Source organism: Anser brachyrhynchus (genome assembly GCF_964034855.1).
Source record: "Anser brachyrhynchus genome assembly, chromosome: 3".
NCBI classification, from domain to species: Eukaryota; Metazoa; Chordata; class Aves; order Anseriformes; family Anatidae; genus Anser; species Anser brachyrhynchus.
The window spans coordinates 79,422,453-79,431,118 of record NC_137696.1 but is presented as its reverse complement, the minus strand read 5'-3'; the positions used below and the strand labels follow the sequence as shown (position 1 = coordinate 79,431,118).

General features: G+C 38.7%; 1 long non-coding RNA gene across 1 annotated transcript; it reads right to left on the bottom strand.

Moving 5' to 3' along the window:
• Window positions 1–2,735: 2,735 nt before the first annotated feature.
• LOC308192155 lies at window positions 2,736–6,217 on the bottom strand. Its single transcript, XR_013948595.1, has 3 exons — window positions 6,082–6,217; window positions 5,450–5,559; window positions 2,736–4,958 (listed from the first exon to the last, which is right to left on the bottom strand). It is a non-coding gene; the product is annotated as an uncharacterized lncRNA (long non-coding RNA).
• Window positions 6,218–8,666: the final 2,449 nt, after the last annotated feature.

Genomic DNA, 8,666 nt, shown 5'->3' with positions numbered 1-8,666 from the left:
TCCTGGTTCCAGTTAGGACAGAGTTAATTTTCCCTCATAGTAGCTGGTAGGGTGCTATGTTTTGGATTAGGATGAGAAGAGCGCTGATAACATGCTGATGTTTTAATTGTTGCAGAGCAGTGTTTACACCAGGCCAAGGACTTTTCGGCTTCTCGCTCTGTCCTGCCAGCGAGCAGGCTGGGGGTGCAGCAGGAGCTGGGAGGGGACAGACCCAGGACAGCTGACCCAAACTGGCCAAAGGGGTATTCCATCCCATCTGGCGTCATGCTAAACAACATATAGGGGTGGCTGGCCGGGGTGGGGGGCCGGCTGCTCGGGGATAGGCTGGGCATCGGTCAGCGGGTGGTGAGCAATTGCATTGTGCATCACTTGTTTTTTACACATTATTATTATTAATACTATTATCATTATCACTATTATTATTATTATTGTTATTATTATTTTCCTGTCTTAATAAACTGTCTTTATCTCAACTCACAGGCTTCACTTTCCCGTTTCTCTCCCCCATCCCAGAGAGGGATGGGGGAGGGTGAGCGAACGGCTGTGTGGTGTTTAGCTGCCAGCCGGGTTAAACCACAACAGTGCTCCATTTCCACCTCTGCATCTTTTACCTTCTGTCATTGGGCCAGCCAGTGTGTGACCTAAGAAAGAGGATTCACCACACTGGCAAATGTTGCTACTTCAAATTAAAATGAAATTGTGTTAAAGCAAAGCATGTTATGCAGAGTTGTTTGTTTTTATGATCCAACAGGTACTCTTATTTCCCAGTGTTTTTCCATCCATTTGCTGATTCACAAAGTTCAGTAACTGCCTTTCACCAAAGGCACCACGGACTGACAATTTCCAGTTATAAGGAGATTAAAAGTAGACGCACACCTTGGAAACACAGTTCACAAAATCCTTTAAAAGTCTTTGAGCCACTCTAGCCAGTCACACTCAGCAAGGAAGCCCAATGGTCAGCCACTACACTTGCTCACCCTAGGTAAGAGATGAGAAACTCTGGAAGCTATTGAACAGTGAATTTTCACAGCATATCAGCACAAACATATTTAGCACAGAGGTTTCTGTCACTGTGAAATGTCAAACGAAATTGGAGAACGTTCAACAGTTTTCCTGCTCTGCAGTTGTCTTTTGCTTCTTTCTTCCCTGTAGTTTCTCTTTACTGGGTTCCTGTATGCTGCATGGTAAGAAAAGTACCCTTTTATTACACTGCAAGGAATTATTTAAGAGGACTTGACCAAACAAAATTTTGCTGACCTCAGCCTTTTACCCCTGTAGCCTTATAAAGAAGTGATTTAGAATAGCTACACAAAAGAAATAATGAATAAAATTTCTGGTTAGGTAGCTAATCCCCCATGGAGCAGTAAGACTGTAATGTATAAAGGGTCATTGACCTATATTTCCAGCCATATTCCTCAGGATGATAAACACTACAGGAGTCAAAACAACAAAACATAATTAAACAAAATGCCTTCTAACAAGCTGTTTTATGAAGAGTCTGTACATATACACCATTGAAAGCTGAGCATCAACCGAAAATCACAGCCCAGTGGTACATAATATAAGGGCACGATTTCTTTTCTGGGTTAAGAGAAAAGCTTAAGAACACCTGTGAAAACGGGTAGTAAATGTTTGCTTTACTACGATATCCACTGAAATTCCCATCACTTCTTTCTCAGGGTTCAGTAATAGCTGTTTTGGAATCATTCCCAGCAGTATCAGCTCTCGGAGAAGACAATAAAATACCCAATATATATTGTCTGGAACTGCTTTCTCTTGTTATATAAAAGCAAATTAAAAAATAAGACATCAGCCTTGCAAACACGTCTGCATAACTCTCAGTCACCTGGCTCTTATTCACATTTAGACTGTCAATAAGCATGACACTAAGATGTGTATATAGTGTGTTTCGATCATTTGGACCCAAAGCTGTTGAAAAAAAGTTCTGACACCTTTTTCTTCCTCATTATCCTTTTCACACATTAAATATGAATAAAATAACAATTTTTCATATTCATATTTACTTATGTTCCAGTGCAAAAAAAGAAAATGGAAATTGAGTCCTAAAACATTTAATAATGTAAAATATAATTCGCTTTTTAAGAATTAGTAAGTGAAACATTTACTACGTTACATAAATTTCTATAAGAAGGAACAAAATAAATCAAAATTCCAAATAATTCATTGTATGTGAATGAATTAGAAATAACAAAAAATAGTATTGCATTTTTCTCTACTGGTATTGCATAAACTCAAATCCTTTAAATATCTACAGCAGTGTAGGTGTAACCATCTGTATATATATATGTTGACGTATACCTACATATCCACATAGTTAAGCTTCTTAGAACAATAGGGTTTGATCTTGCACCACTGATTTCAGTGGCAACATGGACAGGCAACCAGAAGGCGGCCTGTGAAGGACATTCATACACAATGCATATGATGATACACTATCTTAGAATGCTGCTAGTTAGACAATACTGAAATATTCTGTTTGGGTAAATGAAAAGAAACAAGGAAATCTAACTCAAAAGTACCAAAACTTGAGCTTTTAAATTGTGCTGCAATCTGACTGTGCTTTCATTAAAAAAAAAAAATGCACACAGAGGAGGTAGTCATATCTTTTATCCATGTTAGTGTGAAAGAGCAGGGTAAATGAATGACATGAGGAATACTTGTCTAGCGTTGCATCTGGCTAACTCCTGTGTATTTTGAAAGCTTTGTTTTCCCCATTTTGAAATTATTCATTACATTGTTCCTCACATGTGTAAAGTTTTTCTAGACTGCTCCCAAACTAGCATTTAATGAAAGCAACTTATTCTGATTGAAGGACCATAGCTGCTGCATGCAGAGGTTTGGGGCTCATCTTTCTGACAGCTATATTAAGGCATTTATTTTTGCCCTTTCATGAGGCCTTCGACATCATCTGGTATGGGACTGAGAATCACACAGACGCTCCCTCCTCTGGGGTAGGGAAAAGCAAAGGTGAAATATCAGAAAAGTAAGAACAGAGGTAGGAGGTATGATTTATTCTGCCTTAGTGTAAGACTATCACAAAAGAATGTATTTTTTATAATGTGTCACAACTAGGTTTCTAACAATATAAACAAAATACACAGCAGCCGTGCCAGCAGTGATCATAAATACATGTTTAGCATAGCAGCTGTAATAACTTGCACATCATCATACAAGAACAGATTCTTGTCACACTCTTGTACGTGGAAAAAAATATGCTCTCTAAAATGTTTCACATGAAAATTCAATGCTCCCATTACCAGAGAGCGCAGTTCTCACAGGACAAATAAGACTGCAGTCTGAAAACTATTTTAATAAATCAAAACTAAATACACTGCTGTCTATATTCTCTTCAAAGGCTTATTTTTACTCTGACTCGGGGCTTTGTAGAGCAGATGCAGCAGTGAACATGTGCACACTTTCTATCTCCTTACTCTGCCTCTCTTTTTAAACACAATAGACAGAAAACAAGTAGCACTTGATCACAACAGTCTCCAGTCCCAGAGCATCCACAAAGCTCCTCCTAATCCTACTTCTGCTAATAAATGTAATATGAAGAATAACCAAGTGGAAAGCCCATCCTTATAACAAGTAGCGGATACAATGTGAGCTGGGCTCTACTCCCAGTTCTGCCCTGATGTTTTCTGGGACAACAAACATAGATGTCCTTTTGACTCTCTTAGCCTCCATTTTCTTTTCTATCTTCCATCTTCTTGTTTTAGACCACAAGCATACAGTACCGTGATTTTTGCAGTCTCAAGTTAACTTTAGGAAGGTCAAACTGATGGAATCATTCGAGTTGCAGATATTTACCCTTTTATACCATTGAATAGATCAAATAGTTGTGCTTTCACCTTCTGCTTTCATTTCTTCATACCTACACCTCTCGTGCTTAAGGCCATTTCTTCCCACACTTTGCCTGCCGGGAACCAGCATGTAGGTACAGTATTTTAATTGAAGCCTCTGAATTTGGTTTGCTCAAAAATGTGCAGCATTTCAGCCCAGAAAAACGTGATCCAAAAATGGCTGTACTTATATCCCAGATGCTCTGTCATTTGATGACCTTTTGAGGCGGAGCCCTGTAAAATCCACCACTGCCAACTGTAAGGCTGGAGCCATAAACTGGGTCCTGCTGGGATGGACCAAGTATAGATCTTGCTGCAGGCACAACGGTGGTTCAGGGAGCACATCTTGAATGGGAGGCAAAGTGTTTCTAGGAGAAGTAACACCCCCAGAACTTGCAGCTCACAGGAAAATTCCTTATACTTCTGACCAAAACCACATATAAGCATTCAGCTGATTCCTGTGAATTGGAAATCCTGTTTTGTGATGACCAGAGAAGCATCTACCTGTGTCATATTCTTACATAATTCTATCTGAATTTCTTATCCATGCTGATTAAGAATTTAAAATATACTGCATCAGAGGAATGCAACTCTTACTCTCCATGTGAGTAGTTTCTCCTTTCTCCTTAGAATTTTTAATGAGGAATTGCTCACCATGAAAAGGTGCTTAGGATCTTCTCAGCTGCATGTCTTTATTGTTCCAACACTACTTTCACATCTCACTTCTATTCAATATATATTTTACTTTTACAAAGCTGTCTTTTAAGGAATTTCACTTTCTTAATATGACTGGAATCATGTAGGGAAATGTACTGCTCTTCTATGTTTTCTTCTACTGTCAGCACTTCAAATATTAAGCATTTATTCACTCTTGTATTTCTGATTGTTCATTCCAATCTATTTAGTCCTTCTCTTTTCTCCTGGTATCCAGGGAGTCAGGGCTACAGGCTTCTGAAGTCAGTTCAGATGGTTATCTGCAATTTCTCTTTATTGTGCTCTTCGAGGTCAAATCCATTACAGCATGTGCTCAGACTGACTTTCCACACTTAACTCTACCAGCTGTACTGTGACACACTCAGCAGTTCACCTCAGAACCTGTTATCCATAGATACAGCAGATGTTAAACTTGCTACAGAAAAAGAACTTGTTTCCTGCCTGCCCCTCACCTTAAAAGGTCTTGTGGAAATAGGGATATTTTTGATGAAACAGATAATCATACTAGATGCTAATTAGTAACACCACATCCAAAATAATATATATACCCATAGAAATTTCATTCACATAACATACAGCACAGTTACAGTCAAGCAATTTTATCACATTGGCCATCCCAAATTACTTAGAAATTGTGATTTCTTTCTGTCATATCATATCAACTCAGAAATAAAAGCACCTCAGCAAATAAAGCTGCTTTAGTATTTGCAGATGATTTATAACAGAAGTTACAGAGCCAAGATAACATTATTTTCTTATGGCCCACAGTCTTGGGTAAATTAGTATATATAAGGCTTTTTTTTTTTAAATACAAGAACAGATTTTAAAAGCATCACAGACTTTCTAATGCTGAAGTAGTCCATCTCAGATACCTGAAATCCACATTCTGCTAGTAGATTGATACATCAGCCTTTTGCATCTGGAGGTGCTTTGTTCTGTTCTTCCTCAATTTTCAGAGGGTATGGTTTTTTTTTTTCCAAATCTAATTAAGATGGAGATGATTACAGTCATTAGGACAAAAACAGCAATACTAAGGAAGTAAAGGAATATCAGTCTTCCAAATGAAGATAATGTTCTGAATTTGGATGGCATTTTCAGGTTCCCAGCCTACCAGTGATCAGGAGGGTCCTTCCCCAGTTTCCTACGCTGAGGAGACTGAGACAGACCTCATACAGAGAGATCAAAAAAGGCTCATACTCAGTTAAATTATGCCAATATTTATCTGTCCCCAAAAGTACAAAAGCAGAAATGGAGAGGAAGAAAAGAAAAGAAAAAAAAAAAAGGCTGACCCACTATACACTAAGAAGAGGTATCTTCTCATGACTGTGATATCTATATTTTGGAAACGCAACTGGCCGCCTATATTTCTAAGGAAAGGTTTTGAATTATTAGTGTCCAGTTATAGATGCCAAAAATGGGGTTAGGGCTGCTTATCTAAAGACATCCTGTCTGTCCCTGCTCAATGCTGCGGTCATCACCCACAAGTAAGTATAAATTCTGATACTCTGTCAGCATTCATCAGTTTCTTCTTCCACAGCCTGGTAATCCCTTTGGTCTTAAAATGGAGGATCCCTATCAATAGTCCAACAGACACCTTGCTAGCAGCAAGGATGGATGGAAAAAAGGAGAGTTAGGGTTTCTAGATAAGCTTACCTTTATCTTTTTCATTCCTTTCACACTGCAAGCTTATCATTCACAGCTGAGGTGGTCATATGTGCCTCAGCTGGGCATGTTCAAAGCTTCTGTACTAACTCTGCAGCTACTTTACCAAAAGCCAGCAGAAGCACCTCAGAGCGTTTTGTGATAAAACAAAGAGAGCAAAAAGCACTGCTAAATGTTAGAAAAGCAAAAAGAAAACCATATGGCCATATCATCGCACAACCATAAAGTTCTTCTCTCACCTGTTCAGAAAAGTGCCTTTGATTTTCAGAAAAAAAGTGCTTTGTATCTCAGAGGTACAGTACAGTAGTTGATTACTATCGTGTAATGTGGCATTTGCTACGATAATGATTTTTTTTTTGTGAATGGCTGAGTCAATAAGCACATAAAATCCTTATATTTTGTCAATGTCTATGTTATTGCTGCCCTTTGGCTGAAGTAATTATACCTTTTTCCTTTTCAGAAAACTTATCCAGTGTTTTCTTTCTCTTTATTGCCACTGCCCTACTTGTATTTAATTACTCAAGCTTTGGAGAGTCTGCTTCTTATTGTTTGCACTCTGATGCTATGAAATGAGCTGCAATAGACTGTCTGATGCACTTGGTCAGAAAAATGGTATCAGAATTATCTGAATAAATAAGACCCCCAAAAAATCACTTTTATTTTAAATGCATACAGAGATTATTATCCAGAAATATTCATTTCACTAGTATATCATACTCAAGATTATAAATAAATATTAGAGCAGGAAGAAGATATATTTCCTGATCGCTAGAAGGTAAAGAATTAGCTAGCTCTCACTTTGCTGTCCCTTCCAGTTGCGCATGTGTTAGCAAAAGGTCTAAAGTAGGAGATAGGATGGCTGAAATTTCCATAGAGTATACACTGGAGGATTAAGGTATAGAGGGCAGGACCTGGGAGATCAGCATCTGTTCTTTGGCTTTGCCATATACTGCTTGCATGGCCCTAGATAAAATATTGAGTCCTTAAGCCTCAGTTTCCAACAGCAGTTTAAAGGGGTAATATTACTAACTTTCTCCCACACTTCTCTACTTTGATTTTATATTTTCCCAGACACTGTTTGCATACTGCATAGGGGCCACATTTCCAGACCCTGTGAATGATTTTTTTTATACCATGAATAAAAAATGAATTTATTTTAGTCCATAAAAGAAAGTCCCAGTTGAGCAAACTACTGATCCATATATAACTGAAGTCAATGGGGTCACATAAAGTTAGGGATATTATTAAAGACATTTCTGTTTCAGGGCCTTAACCTCTCAGGAACACATTGATTCATAGCTTGAGGTAGTGGTTATTTTGCTCTTTCTTTCAGTGCATGCTTATTTATAAAGATTTTTCTTCCTGATCAGACCTTTTGGCCTTTGCAGTGCTGGGTTTCTGCTCAGTAATCCCACCAGATTATAAAGATTTCTAAATATCTAATTAAAAACTTTTACATCTAGCAATTGGATCTGTCAAGGGACTGAAATGAAAGGAACACAAATCTTTTCACTGGCAGCTTAATGGCCTGAAATACAGCTGCAATGTTTAGGAGAATCTGAGTACCATTTATGAATCCCAGTTTAAATGTGGGGAATGATTTTTACCTGTCTTTTGCTTTCAGATTCATTTATGAGCAATAAGGAAGGGGAGAGGAAAGGGTTTTAGGTGGCATAGAAAGAAAAGTAGCAGGACATGTCTTTGAACGGAGCAGCCACAGACAAGGGGACAGATCACACTCAAAGTAAACCAAGTTTTCAGCTCTGCTCATCAATACAGCAAGGAACAAATCATTTGCTGTGATATTTTAATGGTTTGGTAGACCAAACTCAAGACACTCACCTGATGAAAGGCTGTGATGTTCATATAAAATAGGAGTATCTCATTGGCTGTATTAAAGCAGGAAAAGAAAAGCCCAGGAGCAGAAATAAGAGACATACAGCACTATAGGGAGGGAGGAGACTTCTCAGTTGGGAGCCAAGGTCAGAAATGGGTAGGAGGAAGCTGTCACTGCACATACATGTAGATGTATTCAGATAGATGTGCACCCTTCTTGTGCTGGAAGCCAAACACAGGGAACACGGGGTTCCTAGCAAGGAGACACCAACACGCTAGCATAGCTGCATGGCAAGGGCCTTTTAACCCCATTTCACAACTGCCTAGCATTTTCTCATGAGATCAGAGAGCATTAACACTTTTGCTCTTCCATGCTGCAGAGCAGGAAAACGGATCCTGAGATACCTGTTATTCTGGCTTCCAGCTAAAGAGAGCTGAGAAATGTCCATGTGGGTGCTGTGAGTATTGCCAGCACCCATGTAGTGCAAATTCCATGGGTAAGCAAAGGACTTGAGTTTCCATTAGTCTCAAGCTGGCATCTTTCCTGAGCGTAAAAATCCTCTTTTAAAACACTGTTCATTCACCTGCCTT